The sequence below is a fragment of the Podarcis tiliguerta genome (assembly GCF_965153285.1).
Source record: "Podarcis tiliguerta genome assembly, chromosome: 6".
Taxonomy (NCBI): domain Eukaryota; kingdom Metazoa; phylum Chordata; class Lepidosauria; order Squamata; family Lacertidae; genus Podarcis; species Podarcis tiliguerta.
Window position 1 is genome coordinate 14,493,246 of NC_139539.1, and position 18,653 is coordinate 14,511,898.

General features: G+C 44.5%; 1 protein-coding gene and 1 long non-coding RNA gene across 3 annotated transcripts in view; both read left to right on the forward strand.

Moving 5' to 3' along the window:
• The window catches only part of PMEPA1 (prostate transmembrane protein, androgen induced 1), a 91,449-nt gene that overhangs the window by 28,357 nt on the left and 44,439 nt on the right, over positions 1 to 18,653 (forward strand). The window lies entirely within an intron of this gene.
• Positions 2,739 to 16,202, forward strand: LOC310680465. The gene is made up of 2 exons (XR_014512792.1): positions 2,739 to 12,837; positions 12,918 to 16,202. It is a non-coding gene; the product is annotated as an uncharacterized lncRNA (long non-coding RNA).

Here is an 18,653-nt window from a genome sequence, read left to right on the forward strand (position 1 = left end):
CGAAGACTCCATAGCCCCGCGACCCTCTCCTGGCTGGAGAGGTGACACACAGCTATGGCAGGAGCCTCTACAGCCGCGCGTCACCTCTCCAGTCGGGAGAGCGTGTGCGGGGCTAAAGAAGCCATAGCCTCGTGACCCTCTCCTGGCTGGAGAGGTGACGCGCGGCTATGGCAGGAGCCTCTCCGCTGCGCCTTTCTGCTGCTCCCTGACCTGCTCTTTGGGGCTGGTGGTGGGCTTCCCCCCGCCAGCCCCAAAGAGCAGGTTGAAAGGAACCTGAAGCCTGGAGAGCGAGAGGGGTCAGTGCAAACCGACCCCTCTCGCTCTTCAGGCTTCCAAGGTAGCCGCCTGAACGCACCTTAAACGGCACCTTTTTTTAGAGCGGGAAAACAAGAGGGGGAAAGTTCTCCCCCTCTCTGTGCAGCGCCTCCTGCCGTTTCGCTGAAGGGGCGCTGGGCAGAGAGGGGGAGCATTTTTTTTTCTTGTTCTCCCCCCTCTAAAAAAAAGTGCATCCTATTGTCCGGTGTGTCCTATGGTGCGAAAAATACAGTATATATCTGAGTTTCTCACACTGCTCCCATGATCCCTGACTATTGGTCTAACTGACTGGGGCTAATAGGGATTGGCATTCAGCAACACTTGGAAGGCCAGAAGTTCCCAATTCTAAGTCTCAGTTATGGTTTCTGCAAGTGGTGGAAGGGCCTTGCCTCAACATAGTCCAATCTATGCTCTTTCTCTTCCTTTTTTGCCAAGAACAGGCATTTTGCTCTCATTTTCTTTATGTTTCAATGGTCAGCCGCTTTGATCAAATCATAATTTCCCCACCATTTTGAAGCTGGAGTTGCTCCATTAAAAAACCCACAACGAATTCAATAAGATCTGTGCTATGACTCTTTCTAAACCGAATAGATGTGCTAAGAATTGCTTTTATATGCTGTTCTGGGTTTGGAGTTATTTTCAATGCAGGAAAGTGGAGAAACTGCTTGCAGATGCTGATGAGCATATTTTGACCATTTTGTCATGCATTTTATTGCTCCAGTGGAATATCTTGCAAGGGTGGCCCCACCTTTCTTTGTCATCTTTTCCCATACAGATTCATGTGGAAAACATAAATTCCCAGCCATTTTTTTGCGGGGTGGGGCTCTGCACAACTTAGAAACTAGGATACTTCTCCAGTGTCATAATGAAGCACTTGCTGATCCAGATTCCATGCATCACCATGGGAAAGTAGACTCCCTGCATTGCAGTAACACTCGCTGAATCTTGGTCTGCTCTCCAGGTACTGCTTTGAACTGGGTTTCCTGGTTTGCCTGTGGGAAATTAATAGGTGAACTTGAACTTGAAGATGAAGGTTGGGTCTCTCCTTGGCCATGAAGCTTATTGGATGGCTTTGGGCAAGTCCCTTTCTCACAGTGTTGCAGGGTTGTTCTGCCCTGGACTCCTTGAAGGAAGAGTGAGATATTTTGGGTGGCATTGGTTTCCTCACAATTGTAGAACACACATGCAGGCACTAGGGATATGGCTTTCTCAGTGGTGGCCCCACACCTTTGGAACTCTCAGGGAGATGTATATGGAAGTTGGATCAGTTAATGTTTTCAGGAAAGCTTCCTGCCACTGCTGGTCTTCCTGGGCCATAGCTCTGTGTCAGAGCACATGTTTTGCATGCAAATGATTCCAGGTTCAACCCCTAGTGTCTCCAGGTAGGCCAGGTAAAGGTTTCCACCTGGAGATCTGCTGCTGCCACTGACTGGCCCAATACTGAGCTGGATGGACCAACAGCCTGACATTAAAAGGCAGCTTGCCATGTTCCAATTCAGCAACATAACCAAGTACTGAGAGGGGTGGATGGTCGTTGTTTGCTTGAAGTCTTCTTGAAGACATCTGTTGGGGATGCTTTCGATTTGGATCTCTGTCAACATGAAGTGAGTTGGACTGGATGTGGCCTTCAAGGCTCCCTTCAACTCTACAATCGATTCCACTGATTCTTTGCTCGTTTCCAGGGAAGTAAATTCAAGATGTTGTAGCTTTGCATTACGTATTTTGCTTAGATTACAATGGTTGTGTGCTGTGAACATGCTCTAGGTATTATTTTGCATGAGTTCAGTTGTGTATGTGGTGACCCTATTTGGGTTGTAATGTTTGGTAGCGGAAATGTGATGGAGAACAGAAACAGAAATAAAAATACTTGCTAGAAATAACAATACTGGGACGCTACAACTGATGCTAAAACTGAGAACAGGAAATGCTTCTGCATGTGCAACTGATGGCGACGACAAATTAGCTCTTGGAAATATTAGGCTGTTGTTGTTTAGTCATTTAGTCATGTCCGACTCTTCGTGACCCCATGGACCAGAGCACGCCAGGCACTCCTCTCTTCCACTGCCTCCCGCAGTTTGGTCAAACTCTTGCTGGTAGCTTTGAGAACACTGTCCAACCATCTCATCCTCCGTTGTCCCCTTCTCCTTGTGCCCTCCATCTTTCCCAACATCGGGGTCTTTTCCAGGGAGTCTTCTCTTGTAGGCTGTAGCTGCAGCTAGGTTAATTTTCCATTAACCTGGAAAATCATAGGAGTCTTGCACTGTGATGTTTATATGGTTTTCATGGATCATACCACTGCCGCTCACGTGATGAAATTTGGTGCAGTATTCTGGCACACAGGTTTGCCCCACTCTTTCCATAGGTGAAGTGCCTATGCATGTAAAAGGTGTCCGATGACCTCTGCTATTGTGTCGCACCACAATCAATGGTGTGAATGAAATTTAGCATGACCTGGTGGAATATTGATTTAAAAATGCACTGTTCCATAGTGCAAGAGGAAGTTCGGTGTGAAAGGAATGTTAAAAACCAGGGCAGAAGCACTAGCATTATAACCAGGAAGTTTTACACAACGATCTCCTTGCCTCAGTGCACCCTAATTCTCTGCCCCTGCCTCTCTCTCTGCATCCCAGTTCGGGCCCAATGCGTAGAACAGCCAAGGAACTCTGTGCATTTTTCTTATTGTAAGGAAAGGATTTTGGAATTGGCTGAATCAAAGTTTCCAGTATCCATTCCTCAGACTTCAGCTGCAAAGACCGCTTAACTATACTATCAGGATCATACCTACTTTGCATTGAGTTTTACTGAAGTAAAAGGCCATTCTCTGAGTTACCAACTTTTGAATTAGGCTCTGTTTGTCCTCGTCGTACTTTGCAAAGCGCTTGATGAAAGGCAAAAGCAGCACCCCATTCTAATAGCGCTGGATCTTTTCCTTTTTCCCCAGGAACATTTATCTATTTAATATCTACTTAATTACCCAATTCTCTAAGCAGCACGCATAAAAATTACAGAAAGCACATAGTGGATAAAATTAAGATTAATCACAAAAATATAAAACTTCCTTAAAATGCCTGCTGAAATAGAGAAGTCTTTGTCAAACTCCTGAAGTTCAACAGAGCCGAGGTTTGTCTGGTCTCAGCTTCCCTCCTGCAGTGCCACAAAAGTCCCACACAAGTTATCTCACCATCTTCTAAGAAATGGGGTCATGTTGTCCATGAATTTAGAACTTGCTGATTTGAAAAGTCACTGTGCATCTGATGAAATAGGCTGTGGCCCACACAGAGGCACACCCTTTATAAAATGAAGAGCGTAGATGCGTTTTGCTGCTTGCCCTTCGCGGCTCAGGTTGCAATGGAATATCTATGGGTAGATTTCTGTTGCCGTTGTTGGCATTAGAAAGTTTAAACAAATTGACTGTCTCCCCCCACCCCTTGATTAGTAGGTTACCAAGGGCAAGGGACGGTAATAAACTTGTTGGCATTGATCTTAGTGGTATTTTTCACTTCTGTCGTGGCATTCCTGATAAATGGTCCAAGGTCCTGCATTTAAATAAAGATTTATCGGAGGCACGCAGTCTAGTGTTAACACGCTATTCAGTGGAAGTTCACGTGCTTTGTTTTTGTGCATCCCAGAAGATAATGTTCTAATGCGTGCTCTGCATGTTCGCTTTATTCGCAACCTGTCTCAAAAGCGTTCCTGTACATCAGTGTTACTTTTTTTTAAAAAACTGGCAGCTCATCTGAAACAAGACTTTGAGGGTGCCAGGCTGATAATTCACAGGAAGTCTGTGGAGCATTGTCATTTTTTCCTGAAAAAGAGAAAAGGTTGTGCTTTTGGGTGTCCGAGCCTTGTTCATCTATTTAAATCCTTCTGGTTAAATTGTATTTATTTATTTTATTAATACTTCATCCATACCATATTTTTGTTTACTTCTGAGATTTCTTACCAGCTTTTCACCATAAGACCCCAGGGCAGGTTACAAGCAATACAATATAGAATTATAAAAACAACTGAAAACAGTGAACAGTGTTCCAAATGGAACAGAACAGTATAAATTCAGCAAAAGGGGTGGGTTCCGCCTAATAAAATGTCTTAACTATTTATTGCCAGAATAAAGAGGCGCATTTTCAGCATATATGCCAGGTTTACCTCCATGGGGAGGGAGTCCCACATTTTGGGGACTGATTTTTGAGTATGCAAAGCACTTGAGAACCCCTCACTTAGGGGGAAAAGGTTCAGCCTCTTTTCGTTTGCCTAACAGCCAAATTGGGCTCTGTTTCCCTTCCTTGCAACTACCAGTCCTTCCTCCACTGGGCTAGAAGCCTATCACTCTCTGACTGCCTGATCTCAGCCCAGCCAAACTGGAGGCCACGATTATTCCAGCCTAGGAAGATGAGGTATGGACAACACAGGGTTTTACTCACTCCAACATACAATTGCAGTTAACGGTGGCAAAGAGAGCTTGCCAGAGAAACACACCAGCAACTGGCCTGGAGACATACTTAACCAGAAGACCAGAAAAGTTGTGAGCTGGTCTTCTGAATGCTTGCCTCCAAACTCCACGGCTTTTAATGCACTTAACCTTCACCAGGAAATGGTTTTGAGGGGCAAGGCTGCAAAGTTGACTGTGAAACATTTATTTACTCACAGGAAATCCCAGTGTCATCTGCCAGAACTTCCCAGGAGGAACTTGCTTGACAATTGCCTCTCTTCTTCCTTAAACCCTAGGTTTCTAAGATCATTATCATGGGTGTTGTGAATTTAAGCTTGGAAATATCTGTCAAATAGTGAGATTTAAGGATAAACCTCTGGGAGTTAGCAAACCTGAAGAGTTTGCTTTCTATCCCACACTTGGCAGGCTGGTGCCCACTGCTTGCCATAATTCACATTTTGTGAGTTACAGTATCTTCACAGGGCTGTTAATTTACTAAGCTGGGTCCTTACGTCTTATGCTGGCTTGTAAATAACCCCTTCTCTAGAGACAGTGGATGAGGCAGTTTTTGGAAAGTAGAAGAGAGTTGGTTCTTCCGGTGTGCCACAAATGATATTCAATAGGTCAAGAAATGTTGAGGACTAGGAACGTCTGTGCACTTGCCTGCAAGGCCAATATTGTTCACATGCTGATAACAACAAGAAAATAATTAACCTCTGTCTTTATTGTGACTCATTAGCTTAGAGTTCTGTCTACACTGGCTTCTGCTAAATGAAAGAGGAATTGCCCTCTAAGTTAGCTTAGATTTGTGACCCTTTTATCTTGAGCAAAGGAATTCTTTCTCAGCTAATTCCACTGTTGTGCATACAGAAAACCAGTAGTATTCTCACAAGGAGGAGCACACGAGCTGTTGGAAAGCAAAAGTTAGTTTCAGAAGTTGTGCTGGTGTGTGGGAGCTCTTGCTTCTGCCCCACAGAGAGGGCTTGTAGATGCAATTTCAATTTTTGGATTTTAAAAAAATATTCAATGAAAAAAGGCAGTGACTGCAGAAGAAGATGCCAGTTTCAACTCTTTGGATTCTTAAGCATGGCTGTATCTGAAGTATTAGCGAATGAGAAGTTTGATAAGACCCTGTTCACCTAACTGTTCAGGAAGGTATGGGTAGCAAGTAATAAGTTCCTTGCCTATGTGAATATGCAACCTTTCCCTAATATTAGCAAATGAGATATCTCTTCCATGGGCTTTTCTCTCTCTCTTACCCACCCACTCCCAGTCCAGAACAGAACAGGATGTCCCACAACACACGAGGTATTTATTTGGCAACCACATTATAAAGAAGTTGTTGCATGTGCTGCTGAGACAGAAATAATGGGTGTGCTGACAGCTGAGCTTGTTTTGTGGTGGTTTTGTTTTTCATTCAAATGTCTTCAGGCGCTGAATGTCTGGCCACACAACTTTCCCACCAGGTAAACTGGTTCGGCTAAGTATTTCAGGAGCTGCCAAAACCTAATTGTGTTCCATGCTGTCCTGTATGAAGAGCTGCTATCGTCAGGCCTCATAAAATGGTTTGAAATTACCTTGGATGTGCTGCTCACAGTTGCATGCCTGCCGCTTTTCAAGAAGACTGCTAAATGCTTGAGGCACATCCTGGGCAATAGGTGCAATTAAGGCTTTATATGCAGCATTTTCGAGATTTCGCTAGTTGTGCGTCGCCCCTTCAGTAGGGTAGCCTTCCTCAGTTTGGAGCCTTGCAGATGTTTTGGTCCACAGACCCCACCATCCCTAGCCCACAGGGGCATGCTAGCAGGGACTGATGGGAATTCTGGTCCAAAATATCAGGCGGGCACCAGGTTGGGAAAGTTTGTACCGAGAACATAGGCTTCCCTTTGAATGTCCGCCGAGAGGATGTTGGATTCATTGACCAGTTTCTCGTTTCTGGACAAGAAAGAACCCCATGCATTCTGATCTTCAATATTGTTGTTGTTGTTGTTGTTTAGTCGTGACTGACTCTTCGTGACCCCATGGACCAGAGCACGCCAGGCACTCCTGTCTTCCACTGCCTCCCACAGCTTGGTCAAACTCATGTTGGTAGCTTCGAGAACACTGTCCAACCATCTCGTCCTCTGTCGTCCCCTTCTCCTTGTGCCCTCCATCTTTCTCAGCATCAGGGTCTTTTCCAGGGAGTCTTCTCTTCTCATGAGGTGGCCAAAGTATTGGAACCTCAGCTTCAGGATCTGTCCTTCCAGTGAGGACTCAGGGCTGATTTCCTTCAGAATGGATAGGTTTGATCTTCTTGCAGTCCATGGGACTCTCAAAAGTCTCCTCCAGCACCATAATTCAAAAGCATCAATTCTTCAGCAATCAGACTTATTTATGGTGTTAAAAACATGGCAGTAGACGATGGGTCTGCAAGGAAATGTGAGATTACAAGGAGCGCTTTGCAACAAAAGGCCCTCACAGTGACATCTTCCTGAGCCAAATTATTCTCAAGACTTCCTATAGCATAAATCTGGCCTTCCTGTCTTTTCCTTATTCTGTCAGAGGGGTTTGGGGGGTGTTTTGTTTTGTTTTGCTTTGCTTCCCCACCTCCCAATTCCCCCCATTAAATGTAAGACAAAAAGGGGAGCAAGTGCACAGCATAGCAAAATATCCTCATAGCTTCTGAGGATTTTTTTTTTAACAAAAAGCTGGTTTAAGGCAGACCTCCCTGTATCAGATAGTTATTCTTGGAGCCTTTGTTGTCTAGGTCTTGTCTGCAGCTTCAGCCTGTACATTGGTAGGAGAAAAAAGCCGCTCTCTCAAATCCAAAAGTGCTTTCTTTCTTTTTTTTATTCACAAGCTTTGTTAGTATTATTGTGAGGTTTCAGGCTTCCTCCCGGGAGACTGCTCTACACATTTCCAAAAGATAACAGCATACCCTTGCAGCATTATTAGGCATTTCTTGCTTTATTTCCTAGGAACAAGGGAAGAATTACAGCCCTTACAGAGATTACAGCTGTTAAGATGCCATGGCAAGGAAGGCACCAGGGGTCAGCATCATTGGGCACCTGCCTGAGGCTTAAGACACCAGTGCCCTGGTCTTCCTCCAGTTCCCTGTTCACCTGCGTACAGTAGTTTCATTGCAGTAACTGACCTTTAAGAGCCATGACTTTGAATACCACCCTTCTACATGCCAGGAGGGCGTGGACCTTAGAGCAAAGCTTTGGGAAAAGGTTCAGTGGAATAACACAATGTGATGCATGCAGAAGGTTACATGATCAGTGTCTGGGACCTCCAGTATCCCTGCTTGCAGGTTAAGATACAGTGGTACCTCGGTTTAAGAACAGCCCTGTTTACGAACTATTCGGTTTACGAACTCCACAAAACCGGAAGTAGTGTCCTGGTTTGCGAACTTTACCTCGGTCTAAGAACGGAAGCCGAATGGTGGAAGGGCACCAGCGGCGGGAGGCCTTATTAGGGAAAGCGCACCTCGGTTTAAGAACAGACTTAAGTTCGTAAACCGAGGTACCACTGTATATGCTTGAGATCCTGAACAGCTGCCACCACCCAGTTGAGCTAAATGAACCAATGGTCTTGGCTAGATATAAGGCAGCTTCACAGCTGTCTATATCTTCACTAGAACCTTGTGTTCTAGGTTATGCAAAGGGCTGTACTGAGAACTCCCTCACATAAGGAGATGGAAGAGTCTACTTGATGGTTTCCATTTTAGCAGGTGGATAAAATCCTTACTGACCAGGGGTAGGCCTAATAATCCTAATACTTACTCATTGTAAATTCCTACCTCAGTTTAGATGACTTTAAGAGAGATTTTAGGGATGCCTTGCTAAAATGCTGTAAGTGTGAGTTTGCTCAATTCACAGATGGGTAGCCATGTTAGTTTTTTGCAGCAAAAACAACAAAAAGCCTGGTGGCAATGAAAAAATATATATTATGCTATTCAGCTTTCATGGGCACAAACCCACTTCATCAGATGCAAGACTCTTTGCTTTTTGTTAGTTGCTCCTTAGGGTACAGCTACTCCCCCCCCCCCTGCAGCCTCACAAAGTTAAGGCCACAATCCTTAACAACATCCCTGGCCATAAGTCTTAGTGAGATCAATGACACTTTCTTCTGACTAGATATATATGGAATTGTGCTGTAAATCCCTAACTAGGAGAGGAAAGGAGCGTCTTGTGTCAACTGTGCATGCACATTAATGCACACACACACACACATGACCGCTAAGGCAGTATGGTTTGCATAACCTGCCATTTCTCACACATTGCTGAGACTTATGTAGAAGTGTAAATAACATAGACCAATGAGTGTTTCTTTCCCCCTGGTGTATTTTTAACCGAAAGAAATAATATTCCCCTTGCTTTTAAACTAGAGGCAGCTGCAAAGTAAACACAACGCACAACAGGCAGAGCACAGCTTCCGGCTTCCTCCTCCTCTTAGGAGAGGAGGCTCCTCAGGTTGCCGTGCAATCCAAAATAGGTTTTCTTGGAAGTAAATCCTATTGAACTCAATGGGGCTTACAAACTGATGTGTGGCCACTGTCTGCGGATACAAGCACAATAAACATTAGTAGCAGCACCTACTAAATCCCATGAAAGGAGCAGCTCTCATTCTCCAAAGAAGATGGGCAACATGTGGCCTTTTCTCCTCATCTTTGGCAGCTGTGGCACATCTTAACATCGCTCCAGTTCAGGAATTTGCTGCCCAAGTATAACAACAACAGCAACAACAATTCCCAAAGGAAACCTCCACATGGAGGAAGAACATCTGAGAAAACCCAGTCTCCATTTCCAGCTGCTGCTTCCTAGTGGTGGTTCTGCCTCTGTGGCTGCAGAAAAAAATGGCTCTCTGCACTCACGCAAATTGCCACTGGAAAGCAGCAGAGCACCTTGTAACTGGGTTTATATCAGGTCAGGGAGTTCTTCATTCAGCTACATCCCTAACAGTTGCTTCACGCGGCGGAAGATGCTGCAGACATCTTGACATTAGACCTCCATCGTGGGTCTTCCATTGCAGTCAATTATTTGTTCATTTCTTCCACTGTGGCTACTCTGGTCTTCTCTATGGGAGTCTGATGGGCCTGAGGTGCATCAAATTCCTGTGAGTTCATTGGAGGTCTGTGGACAGAAGCTGTAGCTTGGTGGTAGACCACACCTGCTTTGCACGCAATTCTTGGCATCTCCAATTAATAAAACGCTGGCGATGCTGATGTAGCTGGACAAATGGTCTGACCTGGTATAATGAAGTTTCCTATACAAAACTCTGCCCTCCAAATTGGGTGACAGGTGGCCAGTCTGCCACAAGTGGCACAGGCAGCAAGAGTTTGTGGCATCCCGGTTGGACAGAGGGGTTTGAGGCACATGCACACAACGCTTTTGTGCCCTGCACAACCAAGGCCCTTACACCTCCCTAAGCTTTGCAGGGACAAAGCTTCATCAAATTTTGACAAAGCCCAAGCATCTGTCTTCTACCTGCAACTTCCAGTGTGTGTTCCTTGGAGGTTTTTGAGCAGAGACTGGATGGTCATCTGTCATGGATGCTTTAGCTGAGATTCCTGCAAGGATGAACTTTGGGTTCCCTTCCAACTCTTATGATTCCAGGACTAGGCCGTTTGCACATTTAACAACTTTTAATGCGTGAGATTGCAAAATAGGATCTGATATTTTTAATAGTGAGCAACCTTTTGCTTCATCCTGTCTTAGTTTTGCAGTATTTGCTTAATGAAAGTAAACTCCAGTTATTTCAATAGGGTATACTGATTGGCTGCAATCCTCCTAGGCTCACGATTCCAGGGGAGGATCTGAAATACACCTCTTGTCTTGTAACAACCTGCTCTGAAAGAAACCCAAATTGCTCATTAGAAAAGTTCCCAAAAGTATTACAATTCAGCGCCCAGGGTGCCTTATGGAAGGAGGCAGGTTCAAATTCCTTTCAGCTGGATGAATTGTGGCACAAAGCGTGTTCAGATGATGCTTATGCAGCCTGATTCTATCTTTGTCTGTTTACTGGAGAGGAGGGGCCACTAAAATCAGTGGGACACCTTCCCTCTGCAAAAAGAGAGAAAGGGAACATGCATAGACTTTCGCCTTCAAACGGTTGGATTGATGTATATGGCAAAAATGGCGAGAATAATCTGAAAATCATACAGCCCTCCTTTCAGAACAACAACAAAAAGAGAGCAGCGATTCTTGAAGATGTTTTGTCTGGTGTGCTGCAGTCTCCATAGAGAAGGCCAGTATTGTCTCTGCACACTCCGGGCTCTCAGAATGGTTTTAAGTGCAAAAGTCAGCACAGTTTGGTTCTCTCGTTACACTGTGTCCTGCAAAATTGCATTCTAAAATGATGAAACTGGATCAGGCATAGACTTTTAACTTTCCCCAATCTCCATGCAGACTATTTTCCAAGTTGTTTTCTGCTTCCCTCCTGTTCCACCCCCACCCCACCCCAGAAAAGTATATGCCAGCCTCTGTTCTCTGAAGCAAGCCATGTATCTCGATAATACAATACTTGCCTTCTCCTGCATTCAGACTGGAGGTCTAGACACTTTTTCTACCTTTTGTTCGGAGGGGTCACGGGGTTAGGATAGTGTTCCCAGCCAATTTTCTCTCTCCCGAACAGTGGATGTTTTCCCACAATAGGGGGTTGTGCTTGGGAAATAAAGCCAGGGCTCGTCCGCAGAGAGCAGGCCCCGCTTTTTAAGCACGCTCAATTTTTATAATTACCAAGGCAGCTCCCGAAGAGAAACGTGCTTTTGAAACGCAGTCAAGATTACTCCCACTCCAGTTCTTACATGCACAGATTCTCAGCTGACACAGTCTAAATAAAAACCTTTTACCCTATGCCAATAAGTCTCGAGCAAGCTGCCAAATAGCGTTGAGGACCAAGATACCCAAAAAAAAAACCCCTCCACTGCTAAAACACTGCAGTCAGGTCTAAGCAGCGTATGCTTCATGGAAAGGGTACAATTGACGTCCCTCTTTCCACCGCGTTCCACACACAAGATGTTCGGTCTTTTGGGAAGGGGGTGTTGTTGCAACACATTAACAGAATTTTAAATATCTTTGTTGGATTCTAGGCAAATACAACTCCCTTAGCAACAAAGCAGAGCCAATACTTTCTCTCTCCCCCCAACCCTCTCTCTCTCTTTTTTTTAATAGTAAGGCATTTATCTTATTTTTAAAAGTCACACACACACACACCATGCAAAACAGTGTTCCAGTTATTCAAACAATGCTCTAACTTTGCAATTGTTGTGGTGAGGCCATCTGTTCCTCTTGTTATCGAGGTCCATGCTGACTCCATTGCTTCATCCACCAGGCTGTCACAAGCAGTAAGTCTGCAAGCCTAAGCACGCTCGCTTGGAAGTATCGGTTTTAGAGTTTGCACCTTTCAAGCTGGCCCTGTAAATAAATGTTCAGGCCCCAAATGGCTATAGCTCTTTGGATGTGAACTCCATTTCCGATGTTGCTAGACTACATCTCTGCTCATCCCTGTCTGTTGGCCATGCTGGCTGGGACTGATGGGAGCTGGAGCCTACCAATGACATCTGCAGATTCCCCGCCTCTTTTATCACCAGATGCTTTTTTGGGCAAGCAACACCGGCTGACACCCTCCATCTTGTTTTGCCCATCCTGGGGCCAGTGGTTGGCCACTGTTGGGGACAAAATGACAGATTCCATGGACCTTTGATCTGATTCAGTGCAGATGGTTCTTAGGTTCTTACAGTGGTGCCATAAAGCCCTTCTGTCTCTTTTTATGAGGAAGGGTTCACTGGGATTTAAAATGGCTACATATGTTAAGGAAAATCCCATGTGTAGACTTCAGGACTTGCTGTTTGTAGAACGTAAAAGTGTGTTTTTTTGGAAGTCGGGCAGTGCGATAATGCAAACCCTTCCAAAGGGCAGGGAAAGAAAAGAATCTGGTTCTATCCTTCATGGCTCCTTTTAGTAATTTCTTTCAGATAACCTACGCCTCTGTGTCAGTGCAATTAAAAGAGAAATTCTGTCTAATGAACAGTTGTAGCCCTTGGGCTATTGTGGAATGAGCAGTGAAGTTGGGAGCAGTCTTATTAAAATAATAATTAAGGAACAAGGGAGGTGGGGAAGAAAAAGAGAGGAATTATTGATGCTCATACAGCCCAATAAATGTTGATAAACAGTAGCAAGGAACAAGGGAGGTGGGGAAGAAAAAGAGAGGAATTATTGATGCTCATACAGCCCAATAAATGTTGATAAACAGTAGCAAGTCCAATTTGGAATTTCAGAGACAAACTTTCAGGCCTCCCACATCACTCGTAACAACAGTTGCATGATGCAGTTTAAGGCTAGAGGCTTGGAAGTTACTGATCCCACTTTTCCATCTCAGAAATACGAGGAGTAGTGCAATGTTATGCATGTCTACTTGGAAGTAATTCCAATGGTGTTCAATTGGGCTTACCCCCCAAGTAGGTAGGTAAGTGTAGCTCTGCACACTTACAAATGAGACTTAAACCTGAGAAAACATGCACAGGATTGAGCCGCATGAGTGGTCTAGCATGTACAACTGGGGCTAGATGTGGATGATTGTGCCATGGACTCATTGGGTGGTCTTGGTGGTTTGGTCTTGGCTTGTTCGGTAAGAAATAAACCACAAGCTGTTTCACAGGTAATGTTAAGCCAACACTCTGGTTTGTTTCCTCTTGGCCCTGGGAATAGGCCATAGGCTTGGCACGGCATGTGAACCAGGCTGCAGTCTCAGCCTAATGCCCTACACATTTACGTCACACAGCTATTTCTAAAGTGTACTTTGCACATTGATATGTGTTTGGTGAATATTTTCTTGTTGTGGTATAGCAGCCCCTTAAGAGACTTGATAGACTTCTGTGTCTGCTGCCTGCCTGGGATGGAAGGAAGGAAAAGAAACTTTTAAGTATCTTGACAGCCCACAATACAAGGAATGGGGACAGTTGGGTTTGGTGAGATACAAGATGTCTAAGTCATACTCATTCTGAATAGTTGTTTTGCTTTGACCAGCGTTCAAACAAGACAACTCTTGTTCACAGCGAGAACTAATGATCAAAGGTGGCCGTGAGTCCTTTGGAAGACACGATTTTAGCAACCACACGGGCATTTTGTGGCCCGCTGTCTTGGCCCCAATATTCTAGCTACACTTCTTTTTCACCAATTCTCTTTCTCTTCCCTGCCCCCAAGTCCCTTGTTCTCCATAGCCTTAAAAAGAAAAGAAAATACCCAACCCAACACACTAAAAGACTAAACCTATCAAAAAAAAAATGAAGAAAAGACCCTGTGTTGTACCCAGTCCAGAGAGAGAAGCAGAAATGGCGGTGAAGAGAGAAAATAGCAGTAGCACTTAGACTTGTCAGGTCAACTGCCACTTGTGGAAATCCACATGTATAAAATACAGGGAGAGTTTGGAGCATGCTCTTCCATTCTGAACTTTCAGGTATATATCATCAGACTGAATGATGGCTGGAGCTCTTCAGCATAAGAGACATAGGGAAGCTGGCTTATTATACGGTCCTTCTAGGTCAGCATTTGTTGGTAATGACTGGCAGCAGCCGTCCTGCGTTTCAGGCAGGGGTCCTTCCCAGCTGGGGATTGAACCCAAGACCTTCTGCATACAGATCAAGATGCTCTGCTGCTGAACCTCAGCCCTTCATCGGGTTTGGTCACCTCTGCTACTGTAGCTCCATTGCTCTCACACAACAGAGTAAGGGCTGTATTGCAGAATATCAATATACAGCCGAATGTAAATTTTCCCACAGTGCCCCAAGAAGGGTAGTCACATGGTGCCGGACTACAACTCCCATCAACCTCAGGCAACATTGCCAGGGAAGCGCTGTAGACTCAAGAAATCTGAGGACCACCACATTAGCTACATTTGCCCCCAGAGCATTGCGGGGACTTAAACAGCAGCTCCTAAACCAATTGCCTAGGGATGCTAAGAGCAGACCCCGGGTGAACATGCCATGAAATTGATCACGGAGACTTTACCCCTCAAAAACTCATTCCCGCTCCCCAAAACCAAGGACCCTTTGCTGTCTCTTTTAAGCACGATAAGCCTAAATCTTGTTAAGCCAGATTTTGTGTGTGGTTCAAGATATTTTAAGTCTTCCGCAGCTCATTAACCCTAGGAGGAGGAAGGATGTTTCCTGTACTGGCCCAGCTTTTCAAGAGTTTTTTTTTTTTTTTTTTTTTTTTTGCATCACCCACAATTTGCCCTTTTGTTTATAAAGCTGGTGTAGTTGCTAAGATCAGTTTGCTGCCTACCATTTAGAAAGTTGGCTGCTTTTTAAGTAGGCAGCTTGGAAGGCAACATGGTGTTTCTAAGAGAGCTGAGGCACCGCTTAACTCTTTGTGTGTGTGTTTTAATTGCTGAGCAAATAGAAGGCGAAAGGTTCGAAGCTGCGCGTGAGTCGCTAGTGCTGAGCAATGTCATCTGTTTCTCCTCCACCCTGATACTTTTTTATGTTGAGTCATCTCGGTATGAGTCTTGGGCACACTTGGCATGACATCATTGAAGTGCTCTGACAACACTGCACCATGCAAAATGGGCAGGGATTCATGCTGGAAAACACACAGTGCAAACAGCACAGAAAACACACAACACAAACAGCGCAGGAAGCGGCCTGGTTTGCCGCTAGATCTGTGCATACAACGCAATTGGTTTTTTTGTGTGTTTCCCCCCCATTACTATTAAGAACCTCAACGTTGCACAGTAGCTTGCAATATGTAATTCAAGAAGGTAAGCTAGGCACATTAATCATTCCCGATCTAGGATCATATATCAAATAATAGAATTGGATTAAAGTATTTTTCTCTTCCTTAATCAGCTAGCAAACTGGGTAAGGTTAGGGTGTCAAGAGCGAGCTATTTCTGACCCAGTTAAAATACACTGTACTTGGTCCTGTAAACTCAGAATGAGCATGCCGTGTGCACATGCTCTCACATCCCTTCTCTTCCCACAAATCCTGGTTTGCAGTCAAAAATCAAACCACTGTTGTTGTTGTTTTAATTCGGACATAATGGGAAACTGTGGTTTGGCAAACCCTGGACATTTTGCATTATGGCGCACGATAAGAGGGAGCATGCAGGCAGAGAGCACTCGTTCTTGGTCCTTTAAAACATGTTTTATACAGCTGAGATATTATGCCTGAACTGAGTCTTTCTCTAAAGCATGTGGATGGGCTCACTTGCACTATCTTTCGGGAGACGCATTTATACGATGCCGATCACTTCTCTCGCTGTAGGACGCCAGTGTTTTAATTTATTGGGTTTATCTGTGAATCGCTGCCATGTGGTCCATCTGTTATATGAACAGAATCCTTTGCTTTTGCAGAATTTTGCACAGTACTTGATTCGCAACAGTTCTGGACAATTGCCATACCCTCCTGGAAGTGCAGATAAGTGAAAATGTAGCTGTGCTGCAGCGCTCATCATGCGCAACATTCATGCTGCTATTTTTTTTATTTAAAAAATTTAATAAGCATTAATGTAAGGCTATCAGTATAAATGAAACTTTATATTGTCCACAATTCTTTATTTACTTGTCCATGAGTGTCACGGAACTAACGATGGAGTAGACATACACAGGACCGCACAGTTGCAGAATGACTTTGGCCACAGAGATGGCTTCCTTGACCGCTGGGGAAAGGGATTAACAAGTAACTGCACATTATTTCTGGTGGGGATGTGAGAAGTAAAGAGTTAAGTTGAAGGACTTGGGGGGGGGTCATGTAGGTGTCCTGAGCAGTTTAATTCATTTAAGAAACCGTATAAGTTAGGAGGAGACCTTGAGGATAGTTGATAGGACTGCCAACTTGTTTAACAGGCCCTGCTCCTGTGCTTTGTAACTGCTGCTGTAGACATTGGCAGTTGATGATGATACGCACTCTCTCTACTGGGGCAGGAGGGGCCTGCAGAGGCTCCAGATTTCTGCATATCAAGCTGAAGTTAAAGTTACAAGAGCAGGTCAGAGCCCCACCCCACCCCAAACGCATCATTTCGCAATCCCAGCTACCCAGGATTCTGGAGGGAGCAAAGGTCATGGGAAGGGACATAAGAGCAATTCAGTGCTAAAAGCTAAGGAGGGGCAACCCTACAGAGTACAGTACATAACCACAAATGATATAATATTATCAAATCGTAAATTAAATTATCAAATCGTAAACTCACATTTGCTAGTTTTGAATTTTTTTACAGCATCTTTTTTATTTTCTGCAATGAATTGCAAGCAGTCCTGTCTTCACTGTGGGATAATAATAATAATAATAATAATAATAATAAAAATCAACAACAACAACAAATTATTATTATTATTAGTATTAGTATTAAAATATACAAGTTAGAACATTTGTTGTTTTTGAAAGCACAGGGCTGTTTCAGGTACCTTTTTTTTGCATCATGAACCATGGACTTTAGAAAGAAAGGTGGCCTCAGGACCCCAGAATGGCTTATTTTCTTGTGAAGGCCACCTGACAAATGGTAGTCATCAGAGAAAGGCAATGCTGCCTCTTTAAATGGCCACTCTCTCTGTCAGCGCATCTTGTGGGGCTGAAATGCCCTTTGTTATCACAGTCTAGACAGGACGCAGGCGGAATATTTGATTGTGTGTGTGTGTTAAGGTGCAGGCAGAGGGAGGGGGGAGTAGACAACTAGACAAGGGTTAGGTGAATTTGACTGGCTTCATCTAGGAACGGATTGCAATGATTTTTCTCTCCTCACCACTTCTTATCTGGCAAACTCTGCCTGCCCTCTTTTGCTTATTTTAAAGGTGGAAGGGATGAAAAGCCAATCCTGTGTGTTTATAAAATTGTTCCATTTCTCAGAAGGAGACATTAGCGCACTGCAGCCTGCCTCCCTTTAATTGCCCTTTTTATGACTGTCTAGACATCATCCAGATACGTGTTTGCAGTGAAAAGACGTATCCCCTCCTTCTGGTTATATGATATAGTCCGAACCCTTTTCACCCATTCTCTTCTAACCCACTCCCTGGTTGTTCTTTTAAGAATGGATTTTATCCCCATATTCCCTCCCGAGCAATCGTATTATTAGTACTGTGCACCAATTGACTGTTTCAGTTGTATTTTGGGTGCCCCCCCCCCGCTGTGTTTTCCTGGTGTCATGAGGGGCTTTTTTCTTCCCCCACCCCCAAGCTTTTTGGAGGGGATATAGAGCTTGGAAAAAGGGCTCTCATTTGGAGTTACTTAAGCAGATCACATTTCTAAAGCTGTGTTTATATTCAAACATAGCCACTTCTTTGTAACCCCCCCCCCCTCTCCTCCTTTGCTTTCATTTTTGTGTGGCTGGTAAGAAGAATACAACTCCTCCGACCAGGTTTTAAGAATGGAGACAACGAGGAACTGTGAATGGGCTTGGGAGGGTTTTAGTTATGCAAATGAGCTACATTAATTAGCTCTGTTGCCATAGCTGCTGCTTTATTGTTTAAGGAGGGGGGGAGGGGGGACAGGCTGTGCTATGCCCAATTCTCCACCTCCAAAAAAAAAGGGGTGGTATCACCCTTATGCCATCCGTGTTCAGGACAAAATTGCCTAGGTCATGAATGTTGTGGTTTTCCTCTGCCAAGACTGAATGCATGAAATGAAGAGGTTTATAAGGGGAAGGAGAAGGGGGAGTTAATTCATACCATAGTCATCTTAAAAGAGAGAGAGAGAGAGAGAATATTAAGATATCCTGGAAGCTTGTTAGCAGCAAAGCTAAGGTTACATTTGTGAAGGCTGATGGGGTGAAGAGAGGGGATGGGCCAGCTTTCTTCGTCTGCCATAAAAGAGGGAGCCCCCTCTGTTTTCTTTTCTCTCCCTCCTTGTGGGCGACTGGGGAGGCAGAGCTATTGTTGGTGTTGACCTTGCTGAAAAGCCATAAATATTTGCCTCCGCCCCCTCACCCCAACCCAC